This window comes from Rattus norvegicus, chromosome 9 (genome assembly GCF_036323735.1).
Source record: "Rattus norvegicus strain BN/NHsdMcwi chromosome 9, GRCr8, whole genome shotgun sequence".
Lineage (NCBI taxonomy): Eukaryota > Metazoa > Chordata > Mammalia > Rodentia > Muridae > Rattus > Rattus norvegicus.
In genome coordinates this window covers 102,873,050-102,900,259 of record NC_086027.1, presented here as the reverse complement: position 1 = coordinate 102,900,259, position 27,210 = coordinate 102,873,050, and positions in this window count along the sequence as shown.

Genomic DNA, 27,210 nt, shown 5'->3' with positions numbered 1-27,210 from the left:
TAATTAAATGGGCACATGTCAAGCTGAACAAAATACTGTTCTCCTAGCTCCTAAGGCCAGCATCTGGTGTGTGCAGCCCTCAAAGAAGTGAAAGTGGATTATGACGTTTGCTTTGCAGTATTTTCAACAGTGAAGAATTTTTAACATAGAGTCTTGTAAAGCAGTAACACTTATGAGTAGTTTTACAATTTTAGTGGGTTTTAAACTATTAAATGTACCAGAAGAATGTTCTCATTTCTCTTTTAAAATTATTACATGGAAAACACATAATCATAGTTATACATATTTATGTTTGTGCATATTTTAATTGTTCACATTCTATAGATACACTTCAAATAGTTTTAATTGAATTATTCAGATTTATGAAATTCAAGCTCATAATGGTTGAAAAAAGCTAATAACCATACTTTAATCATCCCACTAAAAATTACTTGCTGATATGATGAATAGTGATATTAAGTATTGAGTTCTGAGAGCTAATATGGTAAATTCCTAGAATGAAATGCCAGGCATCTTCCATTTTTGCTTGCTATTTATAGATAGACTACAAATTATAAGACATATATCACAATAACTTCTAGTCTATGTTGTCTTGCTTTTATTCAGTATTCTTGTTTTACTACAGAGTGATGTATATATATATATATATATATATATATATAACAATGAACTAATATATTGGGAAATATTTACATGGGGCTTTATACACATCTAAATACATGTCAAGGATAGAAGTAGTGCTAATTATACAATTATTATTTATTTCATAAAGATGGCAAATTTACTGGTTTGCATTTCTTGTATGCATAAGCTGAAAGTTATTTTCAGCCTCACTAATTTGGGTAAAAGATTATGTTAAATGGAATAGCATAAGGGAAATGTTCAGAAAGTACTGGAATGCATGTTATCCTTTAAAACTATAGAATCTATATTACAAATTGTTCATTAAAACATGAAGATGTTTGAATAAAGGTAGTGAACTAGAAACCGAAGCTCTGTGACTGAGGAATGTACTGTTGGAATTCGGAGTAAAGGGATACCTAAATAATACAGTTAAATAAATAATAGGTGAGCTAGATTAAAGAATTTGAGTCAAACAGAACAGCATTCCAGGCAAGTAATGAGAAACAGAGCAGAGGCTGCACACATAGGACTGAGATGGTTCTATGAAGAGAGTGCATGAGGGATGCCATTGAGAAAGTCCACTGTCTTCAGAAGCAGGCCCTTGTGACATGGTGATTTCTTAGATGATTGGTTCATCAATGGAAAAGACTCTTATTTTGTCTATAGGATAAGAGGGCAGTGAAAAGTGTCATCACAAGAGGGACTCTAGTGTAAAAAACTGATCTAAAATGGACTTTGGGAATAGGATCAACCAAGATACGGCTGTGCAATGTGAAAGGGCTGGACCTTGACAAACTGTTAAGTACAGACTACCAGAGACTATGGAAGTTAGAGTAGATCTCATCAACTAAGAATCAATCAGGAGTTTCATAATCCAGACCTAAGGTTAGTAGTGTGTGGTGGTTTGAATATGCTTGACTCATGAGAAGCAGCACTATTAGTAGGTGTGACCCTGTTGGAGGAAGTGCTTCAGTATGGAGGTAGGCTTTCAGGTCCTATATTAGGATAGCCTAGTGTGGTTGGGTCTCCTTCTGGTTACCTTAGAATCATGAAGTAGAACTCTTGGCTCTTTAGCACCAAGGCTGCTTGGACACTGCCATGCTTCCCACCAAAATAACATTAAACTGAACCACTACAATTGTAAAGCAGCTGCAATTAAATGTTTTGTTTTGTAAGAGTTGTCTTAGTCATGGTGTCTTTTCACAGCAATGAAACCCTAACTAGCACATAGTAGATCAATCTCTTGAGCCACATATCTGTCATTTAACTGTTCTAGATCAAGAAAATCCTGAAGTAGAACACCATCAATAATACTTATGAAATCTAGAAATCTCAAAGCTATTTCCTCTACATAGATCTCAGTGCTCTGGTTGCTGCTTGTAATATGTATTCTAACAAGACAATTAGGTACTCTTGGGACCTGGAAAATCTCCAAATTATAAAAAAAAAAAACCTGTATAGCCCACTCTGTGTAAAACTAAGTGTTCACACTGAAAATCAAATAGGAAAGACAAAACTTAAGAAAGAGAAAGTTACAAATGATCCCTATGTACAATCTGCCAGCACCCAGGTATTGATGACCTAGAAAGGCACACATTTTATCTGTATTGTTTTACTTCCAGGTACTTCTATCTTTTTTTTTAGTTACTGCACTGCTGTCAGTATTTTTACTATGTTGTATTGAAAGAATAATGTCTTGAAAAAGCATTGCATTTATTGGACCAACAAATCATTAGAGGCTTTCGGTACCTGGTACTGGGTGTTTTGTTAGATAATGCCTAAACTCTTCAGGAAAACATTAGCACCCCATGTGGTGTAATTAAGGATACACACACACACACACACACACACACACACACACACACACACACACACAAATATTACCTTAATATATCTACATATATGAAAGCTTTTAAAATAATATGTTGCCTAAATCATTTTCAAATATCCTTGATTATATCTATCTCTTCCTTTTTCAACATTTACAAGATAGCCACTCTTCTAGCCCTTGGAACCTTCTAAAAGCAAAACATGTTGCAAGCCCAAAAGAAAGCCTTAACAAGTAAAAAATAATCAAAATAACATCTTGTATTCTATCACATAATGGAGGAATAGCACTAGAATATCACATCAAAAAAAGCTACATAAATACTTATAGACTTAACAATATATTGTTTTTAAAAATATTGATTTTAATTTTAAATTATAATGTAGTTATATCATTTTCCCCATGCCCCTTTTTCTCTCCAATCACAGATATATAGTCTTTCTCTCTTTCAAATTTCTGACCTCTTTTTTTATTAATTGTTTTTCCATGTATATAATTAGGGACACAGCCATCTGTGGTCAGGTGGCACAAAAGAGAAGAGTAAGACAGAACATTTGATAAAATAGTTTAAGGTGAATGCAAGGTAAATACAAGTAAAAATATGCTGATATCCATCACAGTGTATGCTACTTAAAGAAATTAATTTAAAATTATATGCAGAATATATTAAATCAATAAATTAAGAGAAACAACTTTTGATACTTGTTGTGAGTACATCCAAATGATTTATCTGCGTTTTGATAGTGATCACATCATTTGTACTAAGAAGGTATGACTAGGCATTACCCACCGCCTGCTCAGTTTTTTTTTTCTTGGTTCTTTTTTCGGGAGCTGGGGACCGAACCCAGGGCCTTGCGCTTCCTAGGTAAGCGCTCTACCGCTGAGCTAAATCCTCAACTCCCACCTGCTCAGTTTTTAACATTTTACCAACTCATTGCTTGCACATGTTCTAATTCTGCCTCTGTTCCCCACTTACGTCTGTTCTAGGAAAGCAAGTCTGAGAAGTGCAGCTACAAGCACAATGCTCAGATTAGCGAGCTTCATCCTAAAACTAAACATTCAAAAATAATGGCTCCATTCAAGTGATGAGTTATTACAGCAATTTAATCGTGATAATCTAGATGGAAAGTACATTTTTACTGGTCTACTAATCTTGTAGGCAATTCAGTACCCATTTGTGGTGGAGTATTGTTTTATACAGCATAGGTGATTTTTTTATATGCATTTAATTGGATATTTGGCTTTTTTCCTGATAACCTTTGATTTAATTAAATTATTACTTAAAATCTACATTGAGATGTTAATCAAAATCTTTGTGATCCACCAAAAATAACACAGAGAAAATTCTATCTCGAAATGAATGCTTATTGACCTTTAAAATGGAAATTACTACTCTGAGAAAGCTAAATATGACAGAAAGTGAACATGTGAGATTCTAAAGGCTAGTTAAAGTTCTGAAATGCAAGACAGAATATTTTACGACATGCATGGGTATACTTCCATTAAAATAAAACAAATTCATTCAAACTTACGCTTAGGGGCTATACATAGCCTACGTAAAAAACAATTTCAATTTCACAAAATGGCTAAAAAGAAGATAAAATTCCAAAGAAATGGGATCATGTACAAAAATGCCTAGGTTATCTCCAAAAGGAAGTCTGTCATACTAATTTCTAGGGTGATAGAATCAAATGTTCTATAAAAACAGAAGACTTCCAAAGTAAAAATTTACTTCTTTGGCATTCCCTGTGGCTAAGCTCACAGCAAAGTGTGCACAGAGATTTATTGGAACGCGTTCTCTTTTGAACATCTCATTTCCTGGTTGGTGCCATCTGTACTTGGCATTTCTTGACATAGGACTGCATCACACTCTTTTGTAACAATATGCTGTTATCTCTGCATCTCTTTCTCCTGAGATCTATCTTTTTGACAGTTGTTGGATGTCCGAAGACTTTTAAAAACAGTGTGTCCAAGATACATCTTAAAGGCTTCATTTCCAAATAATGCAGTACTCACAGGTACACAGAGTCAGAACTTCAACTTATCTTTAATGGATTTAAGGGAAACAAACCAATACATAGCATACATCACAAATTTGATGTGTACATTTATACTGATTTCATCTGCTAATACGTCAACAATATTCATTAGGCATGATATTTGACACTTGGAGAATTTTAACATCCACTATAAGGAAGTATAATACACATTTTATGAAAATGATAACTTGCCATTTAAAATTATATTCTGGTAAGTGCAGTGGGTCACACCTGCAACTCTGGCTATTGGTATATTTGGGAAGACGCCACCTAATCCAGGAATTCAAGAATTGTCTGGGATTTCTAGACTGAGAGATTTTAGCCAGTCTTAAATAGTTCACTACACAAACTAAAACATAGGTTAAAACTAAATTATGAGTAACCAAAGTGCATCTCTGTTAGTTTTATTGAGAGAGTTTCAGCAGTAAGAAAAAAGTAATATATTTTGGCTCCAGAAGTACCATATCAAAAAGTCAGAGTATTTTAGAACTGCTTAGTGATGAACATAAGAACTATATAAGAAGGCTCATGCTTTCCTCAGTAGTCTGATAGAAAAAATTCAGACTTTAAATACACTTCTGAGAGGAAGTGAGAGAACAATATAGAAGTATTATCAGTTATACACACAGAAGCCTAATCTGCTGTTAACAGATCTTTCTTAGAAAGCAGAACTTCTAAACATTTGTTGGGAACCACTCAGAAGAATGTGAGACATGTGTGTTAGAAACCCTATGAGAGCATTTTTATTGATAGCAGGAGGGTGTGTGAAAGTGTGAACAGGTAAGTAAATGATTATCTTGTAACTATCAGTGAACATCTTTCTTAAATCAATGAGTAATCTGTTAGTAAATATTCCCAAAGTTATGCAGGTCACACAGAAAGGTACAGTGGCATATTCATGCTATGTGGCCAAAATCCTTCTTTGAGGGGCGGGAGAAATAACTCAATGGTTAAGAGCATAGTATCCTTCTGCAAAGGATATACTTTGTTTCTAGCACACAATAAATTTCCAGCACCCATATCAGGCATAGTAACTATAGAAACATATACAAGTAAACACATACAATTAAAATAGAATAAGTAAGCAAAGTCTCGAAATCACTGTATCTTTTGACAACTTTTTAAAAAAGATTTATTTATTTATTGTATATAAGTACACTATAGCTGTCTTCAGACACTCCAGAAGAAGGCATTGGATCTCTTTACAGATGGTTGTGAGCTACCATGTGGTTCCTGGGAATCGAACTCAGGACCTCTGGAAGAACAGTCAGTGCTCTTAACCGCTGAGCCATTTCTCCAGCCCATCTTTTGACAACTTAATTTCATTTTGTGTAACATGAATTGATAACTGATAAAATGAAATTATGATAAAATGAAAATCCCTTTTCAACTTTGGAAGCTTAGTGTAACCAAAATAGTCTGTGCTGCAGCCACTTCCAAAGGTCCTTTAGGAACATCTCCACTATCTTACTGAAAATGCAGATATCCTTCCTACATCCTTCCCTCAGGTCTAGCCTGGTGAATAACAGTGACCTTCCCATCCATGCATTTCCTGCTCTTCAAAAACTTCAGCCTGGGTCCACCAGCCAATCTGTCATTCTTTGCTTTCACTTCAAAGGAACTCAGCTTGGGCTACAATTCTCTCTACCTCTATCCCCAAAACAAAGATCTCCACACATGTCACCTGCAACTTTCCCACACAGACACATCTACCGCCACACTCCAAACACAGAAAAGGATTTGTCTTCCAGTCCCTTCTGACAACATGACTTAATTCCACAAAAGCCATTCCCAAACTCTAGACACGACACACCTTGATACGTTCTATGCTTTCCCACCTGTTTTGTCCATAGCAATCATAGAACTTCTAAAGGAAATAAACATGCCAAGATCTCAACAATATGGATGAGCAAACTAGTATCTTCTATGCAAAATCTACCAGTCTTGTAGAAATGCTAGTCAATGAGAATTTCCTAAATGAACTCCAGGATATGGAGTAGATAGATAGATAGATAGATAGATAGATAGATAGATAGATAGATAGATACATACATACATACATACATACATACATACATACATATATACATGGATGGATAGATAGATAGATAGATAGATAGATAGATAGACAGATAGATAGATAGATATTCAAAGAAATCAAAAATCTTAAGAATAAACATTTGAATGATGCTCAAGAAAACAAACTTAAGACTGTTGGAAATGACAAAGATAATCTAAGACCGGAAAATAGAATTAAAACAACAGATTGAAAACCCTATCAAAATGGGGTACAAAGCTAAGCAATGAATTCTCAACTGAGGAATGCCAAATGGCTGAGAAGCACTTAAAGAAATCTTCAGCATCTTTAGTCATCAGGAAAATGCAAATTAAAACAACCCTGAGATTCCAACTCATACCAGTCAGAATGGCTAAGATCAAAACTTCAGGCGACAGCAGACGCTGGCAAGGATGTGGAGAAAGAGGAATACTCCTCCATTGTTGGTGGGATTGTAAACTGGTACAACCACTCTGGAAATAGTCTGGAGGTTTCTCGGAAAATTGAACATAGTACTACCTGAGGATCCAGCTATAAAACTCCTGGTCATATACCCAAAAGGTGTTCCAACATATAACAAGAACACATGCTTCACTATGTTCATAGCAGCCTTATTTATAATAACCAGAACCTGGAAAGAACCCTGATGCCCTACAACAGAAGAATCCATACAGAAAATGTTTTACATTTACACAATGGAGTACTACTCAGCTATTAAAAACAATGACTTCATGAAATACTTAGACAAATGAATGGAACTAGAAAATATCGTCCTGAGTGAGGTAAACAATTAAAGAAGAACACACATGATATACACTCACTGATGAGTGACTATCAGCCCAAAAGTTCAGATTACCCAAAATACAACTCATAGATCACATGAAGCTCAAGAAGAAGAAAGACCAAAGTACAAATGCTTCATTCCTTCTTAGAAGGGGGAACAAAATGCACACAGGAGGAAATACAGAAACAAAGTGTGGAGCAGAGACTGAAGGAAAGGTCATTCAGAGACTGCCACACATGGGGATCTATCTCATATGCAGTTACCAAACTGATACAGTATTATGGATGCCAAGAAGTGCATGCAGACAGGCACCTAATATAGCTGTCTCCTTAGAGGCTATGCCAGAGCCTGACAAATACAGAAGTGGATGCTTGCAGTCAACCATTGGATTGAGCATGGGTACCACAAGGAAGGGGTTAGAGAAAGTACTGATGTAGCTGAGGGGGTTGCAACCCCATAGGAAGAACAACAATATCAACGAATCAGATATCCCTGAGTTCCCAGGGACTAAACCAACAACCAAAGAATACACATGGAGTGACCCATGGCTGCATATGTAGCAGAGGACAGGCTTGTCAGGCATCAATGGGAGGAGAGGCCCTTGGTGCTATGAAGGCTAAATGTCCCAGCATAGGGGAATGCCATTGCAGAGGCAGAAGGGAGTGGGTATATGGGTAGGGGAGCACCATCATGGAGGCAGGTGTTAGAGGAATGTGATAGGGGGTTCCTGGAGGGGAAACCGAGAAAGGGGAGAATATTTGAAATGTAGATAAAGAAAATATCCAATAAAAAATGAAAATAAAGGGCATCTGGAAAGATGGCTCAGCGGTTAAAAGCACTGGCTACCCTTCCAGATGTCCTGAGTTCAATTCATAGCAACCACATGGTGGTTCACAACCATATGTAATAAGATCTGGTGCCTTCTTCTGGGGTGTCTGAAGATAGCTACAGTGTACTTGGTTAAATGGATACAAATTGGAAAGGAATAATTCAAAATATCACTATTTGCAGATATTATAATATACTAAAGTGACCCCAAAAGTTCCTCCAGAAAACTACTAAGCCTATTAAACAACTTCAGCAAAGTGGCTGGATCAGTAGCATTCTTCTACTCAAAAGATAAACAGGCTACGAAAGAAATTAGGAAAATGACACCCTTCACAATAGTCACAAATAACATAAAATACTTCAGTGTGACCTTAACCAAGCAAGTAAAAGATCTGTATGACAAAAACTTAAAGTCTCTGAAGAAAGAAATTGAATTGAAGATCTCAGAAGATGGAAAGATCTCCAATGCTCATGGATTGGCAGAATTAATATAGTAAAAAAGACCATTTTGCCAAAAGCAATCTACAGATTCAATGCATTCCCCATCAAAATTCCAGCTCAATTTTTCATATGGTTAGAAAGAGCAACTTGCAAATTCATTTGAAATAACAAAAATTCCAGGATAGTGAAACTATCCTCAATTATAAAAGAAATTCTGGGGGAAACACCATCCCTCACCTCAAGCAGTATTACAGAAAAATAGTGATAAAAACTGTATGACATTGGTACAGAAAGAGGCAGGTAAATACATAGACTAGAATTGAAGACCCAGAAATGAACCCACACACCTATGGACACTTGATCTTTGACAAAGGAGCTAAAACCATCCAATGGAAAAAAGATGGCACTTTCAACAAATGGTGTTGGTTCACTTGGAGGTCAGCATGTAAAAGAATGCAAATCCAACCATTGTTGTTGCCTTGTACAAAGCTTCAGTCCAAATGGATCAAGGACCTCCACATAAAACCTGACACACTGAAACTAATAGAAGAGATAGTGGGGAAGAGTCTCAAACACAAGGGCACAGGGGAAAAATATCCTGAACAATACACTAATGGCTTATGTTCTAAGATAAAGAATCAACAAATGGGACCTCATTAAACTGCAAAGCTTCTGTAAGGCAAGGACACTGTCAATAGGACAAAATGGCAACCAACAGATTGGGAAAAGATCTTTACCAATCCTACATCGGACAGAGGGCTAATATCCAAAATATACAATGAACTCAAGAAGTTAGACTCCAGAGAGCCAAATAACCCTATTAAAAATGGGGTATAGCTAAAAAAGAATTCACAGCTGAGGAATTTCGAATGGCTGAGAAGTATCTAAAGAAATTTTCAGCATCCTTAGTCATCAGGGAAATGTAAATCAAAACAATCCTGAGATTCCACATCATAGCACTCAGAATGGCTTAGATCAAAACTCAAGTGACAACAAATGCAGGCAAGGATGTGGAGAAAGAGGAACACTCCTCCATTGTTGGTGGGATGGCAAGCTGGTACAACCACTCTGGAAAGCAGTCTGGAGGTTCCTCAGAAAATTGGACATTGCACTACCTGAGGACCCAGCTACACCACTCCTAGGCATATAATAAAATGATGCTCCAACATACACCAAAGACGCATGCTCTAGTATGTTCATAGCAGCCTTATTTATAATTGCCTGAAGCTGGAAAGAACCCAGATGCCCTTCAACAGAGGGATGGATACAAAAAATGTGGTACATCTACACAGTGGAATACTACTCAGCTATCAAAACAATGACATCATGAAATTCATAGGCAAAGGGAATGAACTAAAAAATATCATCCTGTGTGAGGTACCCCAATCACAAGAAAAACACACACGGGCAGAGAGCCCGTGGGGAGCACCCCACGAGCGAACCTGAGCCTCGGGACCACAGGTAAGACCAAATTTTCTGCTGCAAGAAAGCTGCCTGGTGAGCTTGGGACACAGGAAAGCAGAATTTCTCTAGGACCGGGCACGTTCTGTGTTTACCGGAAGTCCCACACCCGCGGATCCCGGCCCGCAGCAGCTCTCTGCTCCCAGACCCGGTGAGAGAGAGACCCAACCGCCTGGTCAGGTGGGCACTCCTGAGGCTGCAGAGCGGAAGAGACCACCAACTCTGCTCACCCCTGCCCACATCCCTGGCCCAAGAGGAAACTGTATAAGGCCTCTGGGCTCCCGTGGGGGAGCGGTAGGACCCCTGCCAGAGACACCCCCGGACCCTGAAGGAAACAGACCGGATAAACAGTTCTCTGCACCCAAATCCCGTGGGAGGGAGAGCTAAACCTTCAGAGAGGCAGACAAGCCTGGGAAACCAGAAGTGACTGCTCCCTGCACACACATCTCGGACACCAGAGGAAAAAGCCAAAGACCATCTGGAACCCTGGTGCACTGAAGCTCCCGGAAGGGGCGGCACAGGTCCTCCTGGTTGCTGCCGCTGCAGAGAGCCCGTGGGGAGCACCCCACGAGCGAACCTGAGCCTCGGGACCACAGGTAAGACCAAATTTTCTGCTGCAAGAAAGCTGCCTGGTGAGCTTGGGACACAGGAAAGCAGAATTTCTCTAGGACCGGGCACGTTCTGTGTTTACCGGAAGTCCCATACCCGGGGATCCCAGCCCGCAGCAGCTCTCTGCTCCCAGACCCGGTGAGAGAGAGACCCAACCGCCTGGTCAGGTGGGCACTCCTGAGGCTGCAGAGCGGAAGAGACCACCAACTCTGCTCACCCCTGCCCACATCCCTGGCCCAAGAGGAAACTGTATAAGGCCTCTGGGCTCCCGTGGGTTAGGGCCCAGGAGCGGCAGGACCCCTGTGCCTGAGACACCGCCGGAACCTGAAAGAAACAGACCGGATAAACAGTTCTCTGCACCCAAATCCCGTGGGAGGGAGAGCTAAAGCTTCAGAGAGGCAGACAAGCCTGGGAAACCAGAAGTGACTGCTCCCTGCACACACATCTCGGACGCCAGAGGAAAAAGCCAAAGACCATCTGGAACCCTGGTGCACTGAAGTTCCCGGAAGGGGCGGCACAGGTCTTCCTGGTTGCTGCCGCTGCAGAGAGCCCGTGGGGAGCACCCCACGAGCGAACCTGAGCCTCGGGACCACAGGTAAGACCAAATTTTCTGCTGCAAGAAAGCTGCCTGGTGAACTCAAGACACAGGCCCACAGGAACAGCTGAAGACCTGTAGAGAGGAAAAACTACACGCCCGAAAGCAGAACACTCTGTCCCCATAACTGACTGAAAGAGAGGAAAACAGGTCGACAGCACTCCTGTCACACAGGCTTATAGGACAGTCTAGCCACTGTCAGAAATAGCAGAACAAAGTAACACTAGAGATAATCTGATGGCGAGAGGCAAGCGCAGGAACCCAAGCAACAGAAACCAAGACTACATGGCACCATCGGAGCCCAATTCTCCCATCAAAACAAACATGGAATATCCAAACACACCAGAAAAGCAAGATCTATTTTCAAAATCATATTTGATCATGATGCTGGAGGACTTCAAGAAAGACATGAAGAACTCCCTTAGAGAACAAGTAGAAGCCTACAGAGAGGAATCGCAAAAATCCCTGAAAGAATTCCAGGAAAACACAATCAAACAGTTGAAGGAATTAAAAATGGAAATAGAAGCAATCAAGAAAGAACACATGGAAACAACCCTGGATATAGAAAACCAAAAGAAGAGACAAGAAGCTGTAGATACAAGCCTCACCAACAGAATTCAAGAGATGGAAGAGAGAATCTCAGGAGCAGAAGATTCCATAGAAATCATTGACTCAACTGTCAAAGATAATGTAAAGCAGAAAAAGCTACTGGTCCAAAACATACAGGAAATCCAGGACTCAATGAGAAGATCAAACCTAAGGATAATAGGTATAGAAGAGAGTGAAGACTCCCAGCTCAAAGGACCAGTAAATATCTTCAACAAAATCATAGAAGAAAACTTCCCTAACCTAAAAAAAGAGATACCCATAGACATACAAGAAGCCTACAGAACTCCAAATAGATTGGACCAGAAAAGAAACACCTCCCGTCACATAATTGTCAAAACACCAAACGCACAAAATAAAGAAAGATTATTAAAAGCAGTAAGGGAAAAAGGTCAAGTAACATATAAAGGGAGACCTATCAGAATCACACCAGACTTCTCGCCAGAAACTATGAAGGCCAGAAGATCCTGGACTGATGTCATACAGACCCTAAGAGAACACAAATGCCAGCCCAGGTTACTGTATCCAGCAAAACTCTCAATTAACATTGATGGAGAAACCAAGATATTCCATGACAAAACCAAATTTACACAATATCTTTCTACAAATCCAGCATTACAAAGGATAATAAATGGTAAAGCCCAACATAAGGAGGCAAGCTATACCCTAGAAGAAGCAAGAAACTAATCGTCTTGGCAACAAAACAAAGAGAATGAAAGCACACAAACATAACCTCACATCCAAATATGAATATAAAGGGAAGCAATAATCACTATTCCTTAATATCTCTCAATATCAATGGCCTCAACTCCCCAATAAAAAGACATAGATTAACAAACTGGATACGCAATGAGGATGCTGCATTCTGCTGCCTACAGGAAACACACCTCAGAGACAAAGACAGACACTACCTCAGAGTGAAAGGCTGGAAAACAACTTTCCAAGCAAATGGTCAGAAGAAGCAAGCTGGAGTAGCCATTCTAATATCAAATAAAATCAATTTCCAACTAAAAGTCATCAAAAAAGATAAGGAAGGACACTTCATATTCATCAAAGGAAAAATCCACCAAGATGAACTCTCAATCCTAAATATCTATGCCCCAAATACAAGGGCACCTACATACGTAAAAGAAACCTTACTAAAGCTCAAAACACACATTGTACCTCACACAATAATAGTGGGAGACTTCAACACCCCACTCTCATCAATGGACAGATCATGGAAACAGAAATTAAACAGTGATGTCGACAGACTAAGAGAAGTCATGAGCCAAATGGACTTAACGGATATTTATAGAACATTCTATCCTAAAGCAAAAGGATATACCTTCTTCTCAGCTCCTCATGGTACTTTCTCCAAAATTGACCATATAATTGGTCAAAAAACGGGCCTCAACAGGTACAGAAAGATAGAGATAATCCCATGCGTGCTATCGGACCACCACGGCCTAAAACTGGTCTTCAATAACAATAAGGGAAGAATGCCCACATATACGTGGAAATTGAACAATGCTCTACTCAATGATAACCTGGTCAAGGAAGAAATAAAGAAAGAAATTAAAAACTTTTTAGAATTTAATGAAAATGAAGATACAACATACCCAAACTTATGGGACACAATGAAAGCTGTGCTAAGAGGAAAACTCACAGCACTGAGTGCCTGCAGAAAGAAACAGGAAAGAGCATATGTCAGCAGCTTGACAGCACACCTAAAAGCTCTAGAACAAAAAGAAGCAAATACACCCAGGAGGAGTAGAAGGCAGGAAATAATCAAACTCAGAGCTGAAATCAACCAAGTAGAAACAAAAAGGACCATAGAAAGAATCAACAGAACCAAAAGTTGGTTCTTTGAGAAAATCAACAAGATAGATAAACCCTTAGCCAGACTAACGAGAGGACACAGAGAGTGCGTCCAAATTAACAAAATCAGAAGTGAAAAGGGAGACATAACTACAGATTCAGAGGAAATTCAAAAAATCATCAGATCTTACTATAAAAACCTATATTCAACAAAATTTGAAAATCTTCAGGAAATGGACAATTTCCTAGACAGATACCAGGTATCGAAGTTAAATCAGGAACAGATAAACCAGTTAAACAACCCCAAAACTCCTAAGGAATTAGAAGCAGTCATTAAAGGTCTTCCAACCAAAAAGAGCCCAGGTCCAGACGGGTTTAGTGCAAAATTCTATCAAACCTTCATAGAAGACCTCATACCAATATTATCCAAACTATTCCACAAAATTGAAACAGATGGAGCACTACCGAATTCCTTCTACGAAGCCACAATTACTCTTATACCTAAACCACACAAAGACACAACAAAGAAAGAGAACTTCAGACCAATTTCCCTTATGAATATCGACGCAAAAATACTCAATAAAATTCTGGCAAACCGAATTCAAGAGCACATCAAAACAATCATCCACCATGATCAAGTAGGCTTCATCCCAGGCATGCAGGGATGGTTTAATATACGGAAAACCATCAACGTGATCCATCATATAAACAAACTGAAAGAACAAAACCACATGATCATTTCATTAGATGCTGAGAAAGCATTTGACAAAATTCAACACCCCTTCATGATAAAAGTCCTGGAAAGAATAGGAATTCAAGGCCCATACCTAAACATAGTAAAAGCCATATACAGCAAACCAGTTGCTAACATTAAACTAAATGGAGAGAAACTTGAAGCAATCCCACTCAAATCAGGGACTAGACAAGGCTGCCCACTCTCTCCCTACTTATTCAATATAGTTCTTGAAGTTCTAGCCAGAGCAATCAGACAACAAAAGGAGATCAAGGGGATACAGATCGGAAAAGAAGAAGTCAAAATATCACTATTTGCAGATGACATGATAGTATATTTAAGTGATCCCAAAAGTTCCACCAGAGAACTGCTAAAGCTGATAAACAACTTCAGCAAAGTGGCTGGGTATAAAATTAACTCAAATAAATCAGTTGCCTTCCTCTATAAAAAGAGAAACAAGCCGAGAAAGAAATTAGGGAAACGACACCCTTCATAATAGACCCAAATAATATAAAGTACCTCGGTGTGACTTTAACCAAGCAAGTAAAAGATCTGTACAATAAGAACTTCAAGACACTGAGGAAAGAAATTGAAGAAGACCTCAGAAGATGGAAAGATCTCCCATGCTCATGGATTGGCAGGATTAATATAGTAAAAATGGCCATTTTACCAAAAGCAATCTACAGATTCAATGCAATCCCCATCAAAATACCAATCCAATTCTTCAAAGAGTTAGACAGAACAATTTGCAAATTCATCTGGAATAACAAAAAACCCAGGATAGCTAAAGCTATCCTCAACAATAAAAGGACTTCAGGGGGAATCACTATTCCTGAACTCAAGCAGTATTACAGAGCAATAGTGATAAAAACTGCATGGTATTGGTACAGAGACAGACAGATAGACCAATGGAATAGAATTGAAGACCCAGAAATGAACCCACACACCTATGGTCACTTGATTTTTGACAAAGGAGCCAAAACCATCCAATGGAAAAAAGATAGCATTTTCAGCAAATGGTGCTGGTTCAACTGGAGGGCAACATGTAGAAGAATGCAGATCGATCCATGCTTATCACCCTGTACAAAGCTTAAGTCCAAGTGGATCAAGGACCTCCACATCAAACCAGACACACTCAAACTAATAGAAGAAAAACTAGGGAAGCATCTGGAACACATGGGCACTGGAAAAAATTTCCTGAACAAAACACCAATGGCTTATGCTCTAAGATCAAGAATCGACAAATGGGATCTCATAAAACTGCAAAGCTTCTGTAAGGCAAAGACACGGTGGTTAGGACAAAACGGCAACCAACAGATTGGGAAAAGATCTTTACCAATCCTACAACAGATAGAGGCCTTATATCCAAAATATACAAAGAACTCAAGAAGTTAGACCGCAGGGAAACAAATAACCCTATTAAAAAATGGGGTTCAGAGCTAAACAAAGAATTCACAGCTGAGGAATGCTGAATGGCTGAGAAACACCTAAAGAAATGTTCAACATCTTTAGTCATAAGGGATATGCAAATCAAAACAACCCTGAGATTTCACCTCACACCAGTGAGAATGGCTAAGATCAAAAACTCAGGTGACAGCAGATGCTGGCGAGGATGTGGAGAAAGAGGAACACTCCTCCATTGTTGGTGGGATTGCAGACTGGTAAAACCATTCTGGAAATCAGTCTGGAGGTTCCTCAGCAAATTGGACATTGAACTGCCTGAGGATCCAGCTATACCTCTCTTGGGCATATACCCAAAAGATGCCTCAACATATAAAAGAGACACGTTCTCTACTATGTTCATCGCAGCCTTATTTATAATAGCCAGAAACTGGAAAGAACCGAGATGCCCTTCAACAGAGGAATGGATACAGAAAATGTGGTACATCTACACAATGGAATATTACTCAGCTATCAAAAACAACGAGTTTATGAAATTCGTAGGCAAATGGTCGGAACTGGAAAATATCATCCTGAGTGAGCTAACCCAATCACAGAAAGACATACATGGTATGCACTCATTGATAAGTGGCTATTAGCCCAAATGCTTGAATTACCCTAGATCCCTAGAACAAACGAAACTCAAGACGGATGATCAAAATGTGAATGCTTCACTCCTTCTTTAAATGAGGAAAAAGAATACCCTTGGCAGGGAAGGGAGAGGCAAAAATTAAAACAGAGACTGAAGGAACACCCAATCAGAGCCTGCCCCACATGTGGCCCATACATATACAGGCACCCAATTAGACAAGATGGATGAAGCAAAGAAGTGCAGACCGACAGGAGCCGGATGTAGATCGCTCCTGAGAGACACAGCCAGAATACAGCAAATACAGAGGCGAATGCCAGCAGCAAACCACTGAACTGAGAATAGGTCCCCCGTTGAAGGAATCAGAGAAAGAACTGGAAGAGCTTGAAGGGGCTCGAGACCCCAAAAGTACAACAATGTCAAGCAACCAGAGCTTCCAGGGACTAAGCCACTACCTAAAGACTATATATATGGACTGACCCTGGACTCTGACCCCATACGTAGCAATGAATATCCTAGTAAGAGCACCAGTGGAAGGGGAAGCCCTGGATCCTGCTAAGACTGAACCCCCAGTGAACTAGACTATGGGGGGATGGCGGCAATGGGGGGAGGGTTGGGAGGGGAACACCCATAAGGAAGGGGAGGGGGGAGGGGTATTTTGCCCGGAAACCGGGAAAGGGAATAACACTTGAAATGTATATAAGAAATACTCAAGTTAATAAAAAAAAAAAAAAAAGAAAAAAAAAAAAAAGAAAAACACACATGGTATGCACTCACTGATAAGTGGTTGTTAGTCCAAAAGCTGGAATTACTCAAGATGCAATCCACAGATCACATGAAACTCAAGAAGGATGACCAAAGTTTGGATGCTTCAGCCCTTAAAGTGGGGAACAAAAATATTCATCGGAGGAGATATGAGGAAAAAGTTGGGAGCAGAGACTGAAGGAATGCCCATTCAGAACCTGCTCCACCTAGGGATCCAGCCCATCTATATACAGCCACCAAAACTAGATAAGATTGATGAAGCCAAGAAAAGCATACTGACAGGAGCCTGATATAGCTGTCTCCTGAGAGGCTCAGCCAGAGAATGATAAATACAGAGGTGAATGCTTGCAGCAAACCACTGAAAGGATTGAAGGAGCTGAAGGGGCTTGCAACCCGATAAGAAGAACATTACCAACCAACCAGAGTTCCCAGGGACCAAACCACTACCCAAAGAGTACACATGGACTGACCCATGGCTCCAGATGCATATGTAGCAGAAGACGGCCTTGTTGGGCAGAAGACAGAATATCAGGTCTTGAAGATAAAACAAATTTTGACTAAATAAGCAAAGAGCATGAAATACTCTTGAGCAAAACACAAGAAAGAACACACAGAAAATGTGGGACACTATACAAAAGCACACCTTTGAATTATAGGTAGAGATGAGGGAGAAGAAACTGAATTCAATGACATAGTCAAGCTCTTCCCTAGAGAGGGCTATCTAAGAGACTCCCTGAGCATACAATCTATTGATTTTGCCCTTAGTTTACTAGAGGTCAAATATAACTTCCTATTTCCAAAGACACTGTGGACTTCAGAAACAGGACAGAGAGATTTCTGAGCTGGAACTGACCTTAAGGCCTCTTCCCTGAGAACTAGCTTTTATAGTACTAGAATGTATGGTGCAAGTTTCCAAAGGAGGGAGGAAATCAATAGTCCAGCTGATTCTGATGCCTGTGCACAGTATCGATTACCAGCATAGCAAGATAGCCCTAAGTTTGCAGTAGTTATACAGATATCTTGACAGAACCCAAACACTAGTAATTGGATGTAAGACCTGCTCAACAAGAGGGAAACCATGCCTTCTATTTCAAACCTAGATAAGTATTCAAAGCTAGTGAAGTCATGGTTATTGTGGGAGAATGAACAACCACAAATGTACTAAAACAACAAAATCTCTCTCATTCTTCCATAAAGAAACTTCACCTTGCAACAGAGAGACCATTATAGAAAATCAGAACAAAACAAATAAAAATGCCTATCTTTGGATCCAATGGATACATTTAGGAAATATTTCTGCATTGAAAGTAAGGACACATTGTGGAAGAGGGGTGGGAAAATCGTAAGAGCCAGAGGACTTTTGTATGATATTGTGTCTCCTAGTGATGTCATAAGCTACAAATCCCCATCAACATGATTGTCCACATGAATGGAATTAGGTTGATGGAAGTGGCTACTCCATAATGGACCAAATAAATTCCTATAATTTCTAAACCCCGCACAAAGAACTTAGGCCAAACTGAGAGCATACTCAAAAAGATCTACAAACTCCAGGCAGATATTTAAGGAGAAATCAATACAGATACGATTCATTTGTGATGTTAAACTTACTGGCTCTCCCCTCTCCCCTCTCCCCTCTCCCCTCTCCCCTCTCCCCTCTCCCCTCTCCCCTCTCCCCTCTCCCCTCTCCCCTCTCCCCTCTCCCCTCTCCCCTCTCCCCTCTCCCCTCTCCCCTCTCCCCTCTCCCCTCTCCCCTCTCCCCTCTCCCCTCTCCCCTCTGATATAATATAATTATAAATATAAAATTACTATATAAAATTACTATATAAAATAACTATAAATATAATTATATAATTTAAATATATAAAAATAATATTCTGTGCCTAGCCAAGCAGACACTTGATGTATGAGGGTTTGGGGGATACCCAGGTGGGGCCTTCACCCCCTCAAGGAGAAGAGGAGGGAGGGATTTGGAGGAGAGACTGTCTGAGGGGTAAACTTGAAGAGATAGCAGAGTTTAAGCTTTAAAGTAAAAAAATAAAATTTTAAGAATTTTTTTAAAAAAGAAAATATAGCATTTTCTTAAGCATTGTAAAATTGTTGCCCAAAACAACATTCTCCATGTACTTAATAATGAACAATTTATATTTGACCCACTCTTAAATGTATGTATTATTTTAGGTGTTCAGTTTTATTTCTATCACTAATGATATGCTACGTTTCTAACTACCTATCTTCTTTGTTGAAGCCATTATTGAAATACATTTTCTCCTTTAAATAATTTGTTTCCTTTTTATTTTGAGGATGACTCAAAACATGGAGATAATCCGTACATGATTTTTAAAAGTTTTCACAACTCCAGATTTTCCTTTTACATTTTAATACTCTTTACCCAAAGAAATTAAAAGAGCAAAACCCTGACCAAATCCAGCTTGCCGTAACTTATATTTTGCAGATAACAGTTGGCTGTGCTTGCCTACTTTTTAGCAAAGGATTCCTCCTTTTCTTTGAGAAATCATGATTTTTGTATTTAATTTTCATCTCCAGATTTGGAGGGCACTTTTATATCCAAGTTAAAGTGCTGTGATCTGACTTTCCTCCCTCAGGTAAACAAATATTCACACTTTTCAGTAAAGTTTATGGAGTCTCTTGACAAGCATGGAGAAGGCCTTCATTCCCGGTGCACAGAGGCTGGAGGGCTGCACAGCAGAGGCCCCAGCTACTTAATAGGTTGAAAATCAATCTATGCTGCATAATGAGATACTTTGTAAAATAAAGAAGGGTTAACGATAGAAATAAGTGCTAGGACATTTGAATGGCAAGCAGGAGAACCCAAGTTCAATCTCCTACTAAACAAAGTAAGCATGTTACTAAGGATATTATCTTCTTGTCCTGCAAAATATCTGCATATTTCCAATTTCTAGACTGCTCCACTTACATATAGGCATGTGGAGTATGGTTATGAATAGCATCGAAGCAGGCTTTCAAACTTGTTTTTAACCTATTTAAAAATTAAAGTTTAGACAAAGTTAATAAAACTGAATTAAGTATAAACCCTGAGAACTATTAAAACTCAATCTTTTATTATGTAGAGCATCATATAAATCCTCCTTCCCATTTTGTGATATTTTCTAAAGAACCAAGAGTGATTTATTACTCTTCTGAGTTGAACTTTCAAGGTAGTAATAAGAATGTAAGTAATATTTATGGCTTCTCAGGCTGTAGTGCCAATAGAGATATCAATAAGCTGGAATTCATAGCTCTGGTTTAATGACAAATTTGTTATTTTTGAAATGAGATGTCAAAAGAGTGGCTTGGTTTTTATAACCTCTAATGTGGGGAAGTGACTAAAAGGACTTTAAAATTGGGCTCTGCCAGAGTGCTCATGTTCAGAGTGTAAGTGAACTCACTGTGCTACGTGGCTTCAGCTATCCTGATTTGCTCTCAAAATAATGTACATCCGTAGGGTTAAAATTTAATCAGACTCCATCAGACTAATTTGAAGAGTTTCTATTTTGATTTAGACCTCATTAATTTTTCTTTGTTTCATTATTATATATCTCTATTGCCTAAAGATTTTTATGACATATGCATTACAGGTACATATGGAAGCTTATTATTCTTGTCCAGTTTAAAATTTTTTGATAACATTTATAACTTTTTCCAATTGTTTTCCTAATACATACCAATTTAAATTGGACAAGAAAAATCATAATTACCTATTAGAATGTTTGTATTTCTGAGTGTACTTTAAATACTGAAATGTATTGAGACGGAAATGTGTATTTCTTTTGTAATGTAACCAATGAATTCAATAAACATGGTTTGGGAGACATCAGTAAAAAAGTAACTGAATTATTTTTCATGACTAGATTATCAAATTTTGATACATAAATTAAATATGTAAATACTACAATTTATCTAGTAGAGAAAATTCTTATTGTGGTAGTACATGGCATTTCTGGAAAGAATTATGATATTTTTTTTCTTTTTTCTTTTTTCTTTTTTTTCGGAGCTGGGGACCTAACCCAGGGCCTTGCGCTTGCTAGGCAAGCGCTCTACCACTGAGCTAAATCCCCAACACCGAATTATGATATTTTATAATCATAATTATTTTTTTTTTACTTTTTGGAACATTTAATTTTTTTTTCAGAGAATATCTCTTGAGTATTTCTTATATACATTTCAAGTGTTACTCCCTTTCCCGGTTTCCGGGCAAACATCCCCCTCCCCCCTCCCCTTCCTTATGGGTGTTCCCCTCCCAACCCTCCCCCCATTGCCTCCCTCCCCCCATAGTCTAGCTCACTGGGGGTTCAGTCTTAGCAGGACCCAGGGCTTCCCCTTTCACTGGTGCTCTTACTAGGATATTCATTGCTACCTATAGGGTCAGAGTCCAGGGTCAGTCCATGTATATTCTTTAGGTAGTGGCTTAGTCCCTGGAAGCTCTGGTTGCTTGGCATTGTTGTACATATGGGGTCTCGAGCCCCTTCAAGCTCATCCAGTTCTTTCTCTGATTCCTTCAACGGGGGTCCTATTCTCAGTTCAGTGGTTTGCTGCTGGCATTCGCCTCTTTATTTGCTGTATTCTGGCTGTGTCTCTCAGGAGCAATCTACATCCGGCTCCTGTCGGTCTGCACTTCTTTGCTTCATCCATCTTGTCTAATTGGGTGCCTGTATATGTATGGGCCACATGTGGGGCAGGCTCCAAATGGGTGTTCCTTCAGTCTCTGTTTTAATCTTTGCCTCTCCCTTCCCTGCCAAGGGTATTCTTTTTCCTCATTTAAAGAAGGAGTGAAGCATTCACATTTTGATCATCCGTCTTGAGTTTCGTTTGTTCTAGGGATCTAGGGTAATTCAAGCATTTGGGCTAATAGCCACTTATCAATGAGTGCATACCATGTATGTCTTTCTGTGATTGGGTTAGCTCACTCAGGATGATATTTTCCAGTTCCAACCATTTGCCTACGAATTTCATAAACTCGTTGTTTTTGATAGCTGAGTAATATTCCATTGTGTAGATGTACCACATTTTCTGTATCCATTCCTCTGTTGAAGGGCATCTCGGTTCTTTCCAGTTTCTGGCTATTATAAATAAGGCTGCGATGAACATAGTGGAGCATGTGTCTCTTTTATATGTTGAGGCATCTTTTGGGTATATGCCCAAGAGAGGTATAGCTGGATCCTCAGGCAGTTCAATGTCCAATTTGCTGAGGAACCTCCAGACTGATTTCCAGAATGGTTTTACCAGTCTGCAATCCCACCAACAATGGAGGAGTGTTCCTCTTTCTCCACATCCTCGCCAGCATCTGCTGTCACCTGAGTTTTTGATCTTAGCCATTCTCACTGGTGTGAGGTGAAATCTCAGGGTTGTTTTGATTTGCATTTCCCTTATGACTAAAGATGTTGAACATTTCTTTAGGTGTTTCTCAGCCATTCGGCATTCCTCAGCTGTGAATTCTTTGTTTAGCTCTGAACCCCATTTTTTAATAGGGTTATTTGTTTCCCTGCGGTCTAACTTCTTGAGTTCTTTGTATATTTTGGATATAAGGCCTCTATCTGTTGTAGGATTGGTAAAGATCTTTTCCCAATCTGTTGGTTGCCGTTTTGTCCTAACCACCGTGTCCTTTGCCTTACAGAAGCTTTGCAGTTTTATGAGATCCCATTTGTCGATTCTTGATCTTAGAGCATAAGCCATTGGTGTTTTGTTCAGGAAATTTTTTCCAGTGCCCATGTGTTCCAGATGCTTCCCTAGTTTTTCTTCTATTAGTTTGAGTGTGTCTGGTTTGATGTGGAGGTCCTTGATCCACTTGGACTTAAGCTTTGTACAGGGTGATAAGGATGGATCGATCTGCATTCTTCTACATGTTGCCCTCCAGTTGAACCAGCACCATTTGCTGAAAATGCTATCTTTTTTCCATTGGATGGTTTTGGCTCCTTTGTCAAAAATCAAGTGACCATAGGTGTGTGGGTTCATTTCTGGGTCTTCAATTCTATTCCATTGGTCTATCTGTCTGTCTCTGTACCAATACCATGCAGTTTTTATCACTATTGCTCTGTAATACTGCTTGAGTTCAGGAATAGTGATTCCCCCTGAAGTCCTTTTATTGTTGAGGATAGCTTTAGCTATCCTGGGTTTTTTGTTATTCCAGATGAATTTGCAAATTGTTCTGTCTAACTCTTTGAAGAATTGGATTGGTATTTTGATGGGGATTGCATTGAATCTGTAGATTGCTTTTGGTAAAATGGCCATTTTTACTATATTAATCCTGCCAATCCATGAGCATGGGAGATCTTTCCATCTTCTGAGGTCTTCTTCAATTTCTTTCCTCAGTGTCTTGAAGTTCTTATTGTACAGATCTTTTACTTGCTTGGTTAAAGTCACACCGAGGTACTTTATATTATTTGGGTCTATTATGAAGGGTGTCGTTTCCCTAATTTCTTTCTCGGCTTGTTTCTCTTTTGTATAGAGGAAGGCAACTGATTTATTTGAGTTAATTTTATACCCAGCCACTTTGCTGAAGTTGTTTATCAGCTTTAGTAGTTCTCTGGTGGAACTTTTGGGATCACTTAAATATACTATCATGTCGTCTGCAAATAGTGATATTTTGACCTCTTCTTTTCCGATCTGTATCCCCTTGATCTCCTTTTGTTGTCTGATTGCTCTGGCTAGAACTTCAAGAACTATATTGAATAAGTAGGGAGAGAGTGGGCAGCCTTGTCTAGTCCCTGATTTGAGTGGGATTGCTTCAAGTTTCTCTCCATTTAGTTTAATGTTAGCAACTGGTTTGCTGTATATGGCTTTTACTATGTTTAGGTATGGGCCTTGAATTCCTATTCTTTCCAGGACTTTTATCATGAAGGGGTGTTGAATTTTGTCAAATGCTTTCTCAGCATCTAATGAAATAATCATGTGGTTCTCTTCTTTCAGTTTGTTTATATGATGGATCACGTTGATGGATTTCCGTATATTAAACCATCCCTGCATGCCTGGGATGAAGCCTACTTGATCATGGTGGATGATTGTTTTGATGTGCTCTTGAATTCGGTTTGCCAGAATTTTATTGAGTATTTTTGCGTCGATATTCATAAGGGAAATTGGTCTGAAGTTCTCTTTCTTTGTTGTGTCTTTGTGTGGTTTAGGTATAAGAGTAATTGTGGCTTCGTAGAAGGAATTCGGTAGTGCTCCATCTGTTTCAATTTTGTGGAATAGTTTGGATAATATTGTATGAGGTCTTCTATGAAGGTTTGATAGAATTCTGCACTAAACCCGTCTGGACCTGGGCTCTTTTTGGTTGGGAGACCTTTAATGACTGCTTCTATTTCCTTAGGAGTTATGGGGTTGTTTAACTGGTTTATCTGTTCCTGATTTAACTTCGATACCTGGTATCTGTCTAGGAAATTGTCCATTTCCTGAAGATTTTCAAATTTTGTTGAATATAGGTTTTTATAGCAAGATCTGATGATTTTTTGAATTTCCTCTGAATCTGTAGTTATGTCTCCCTTTTCATTTCTGATTTTGTTAATTTGGACGCACTCTCTGTGTCCTCTCGTTAGTCTGGCTAAGGGTTTATCTATCTTGTTGATTTTCTCAAAGAACCAACTTTTGGTTCTGTTGATTCTTTCTATGGTCCTTTTTGTTTCTACTTGGTTGATTTCAGCTCTGAGTTTGATTATTTCCTGCCTTTTACTCCTCCTGGGTGTTTGCTTCTTTTTATTCTAGAGCTTTTAGGTGTGCTGACAAGCTGCTGACATATGCTCTTTCCTGTTTCTTTCTGTAGGCATTCAGCGCTATGAGTTTTCCTCTTAGCACAGCTTTCATTGTGTCCCATAAGTTTGGGTATGTTGTATCTTCATTTTCATTAAATTCTAAAAAGTTTTTAATTTCTTTCTTTATTTCTTCCTTGACCAGGTTATCATTGAGTAGAGCATTGTTCAATTTCCACATATATGTGGGCATTCTTCCCTTATTGTTATTGAACACCAGTTTTAGGCCGTGGTGGTCCGATAGCATGCATGGGATTATTTCTATCTTTCTGTACCTGTTGAGGCCCGTTTTTTGACCAATTATATGGTCAATTTTGGAGAAAGTACCATAAGGAGCTGAGAAGAAGGTATATCCTTTTGCTTTAGGATAGAATGTTCTATAAATATCCGTTAAGTCCATTTGGCTCATGACTTCTCTTAATCTGTCGACATCACTGTTTAATTTCTGTTTCCATGATCTGTCCATTGATGAGAGTGGGGTATTGAAATTTCCCACTATTATTGTGTGAGGTGCAATGTGTGTTTTGAGCTTTGTAAGGTTTCTTTTACGTATGTAGGTGCCCTTGTATTTGGGGCATAGATATTTAGGATTGAGAGTTCATCTTGGTGGATTTTTCCTTTGATGAATATGAAGTGTCCTTCCTTATCTTTTTTGATGACTTTTAGTTGGAAATTGATTTTATTTGATATTAGAATGGCTACTCCAGCTTGCTTCTTCTGACCATTTGCTTGGAAAGTTGTTTTCCAGCCTTTCACTCTGAGGTAGTGTCTGTCTTTGTCTCTGAGGTGTGTTTCCTGTAGGCAGCGAAATGCAGGGTCCTCGTTGCGTATCCAGTTTGTTAATCTATGTCTTTTTATTGGGGAGTTGAGGCCATTGATATTGAGAGATATTAAGGAATAGTGATTATTGCTTCCCGTTATATTCATATTTGGATGTGAGGTTTGTTTGTGTGCTTTCATTCTCTTTGTTTTGTTGCCAAGACGATTAGTTTCTTGCTTCTTCTAGGGTATAGCTTGCCTCCTTATGTTGGGCTTTACCATTTATTATCCTTTGTAGTGCTGGATTTGTAGAAAGATATTGTGTAAATTTGGTTTTGTCATGGAATATCTTGGTTTCTCCATCAATGTTAATTGAGAGTTTTGCTGGATACAGTAACCTGGGCTGGCATTTGTGTTCTCTTAGGGTCTGTATGACATCAGTCCAGGATCTTCTGGCCTTCATAGTTTCTGGCGAGAAGTCTGGTGTGATTCTTATAGGTCTGCCTTTATATGTTACTTGACCTTTTTCCCTTACTGCTTTTAATATTCTTTCTTTATTTTGTGCGTTTGGTGTTTTGACAATTATGTGACGGGAGGTGTTTCTTTTCTGGTCCAATCTATTAGGAGTTCTGTAGGCTTCTTGTATGCCTATGGGTATCTCTTTTTTTAGGTTAGGGAAGTTTTCTTCTATGGTTTTGTTGAAGATATTTACTGGTCCTTTGAGCTGGGAGTCTTCACTCTCTTCTATACCTATTATCCTTAGGTTTGATCTTCTCATTGAGTCCTGGATTTCCTGTATGTTTTGGACCAGTAGCTTTTTCCGCTTTACATTATCTTTGACAGTTGAGTCAATGATTTCTATGGAATCTTCTGCTCCTGAGATTCTCTCTTCCATCTCTTGTATTCTGTTGGTGAAGCATGTATCTACAGCTCCTTGTCTCTTCTTTTGGTTTTCTATATCCAGGGTTGTTTCCATGTGTTCTTTCTTGATTGCTTCTATTTCCATTTTTAATTCCTTCAACTGTTTGATTGTGTTTTCCTGGAATTCTTTCAGGGATTTTTGTGTCTCCTCTCTATGGGCTTCTACTTGTTTCTTTATGTTTTCCTGGAATTCTTTCAGGGATTTTTGTGTCTCCTCTCTATGGGCTTCTACTTGTTTATTTATGTTTTCCTGGAATTCTTTCAGGCATTTTTGCGATTCCTCTCTGTAGGCTTCTACTTGTTCTCTAAGGGAGTTCTTCACGTCTTTCTTGAAGTCCTCCAGTATCATGATCAAAAATGATTTTGAAACTAGATCTTGCTTTTCTGGTGTGTTTGGATATTCCATGTTTGTTTTGATGGGAGAATTGGGCTCCGATGGTGCCATGTAGTCTTGGTTTCTGTTGCTTGGGTTCCTGCGCTTGCCTCTTGCCATCAGATTATCTCTAGTGTTACTTTGTTCTGCTATTTCTGACAGTGGCTAGACTGTCCTATAAGCCTGTGTGTCAGGA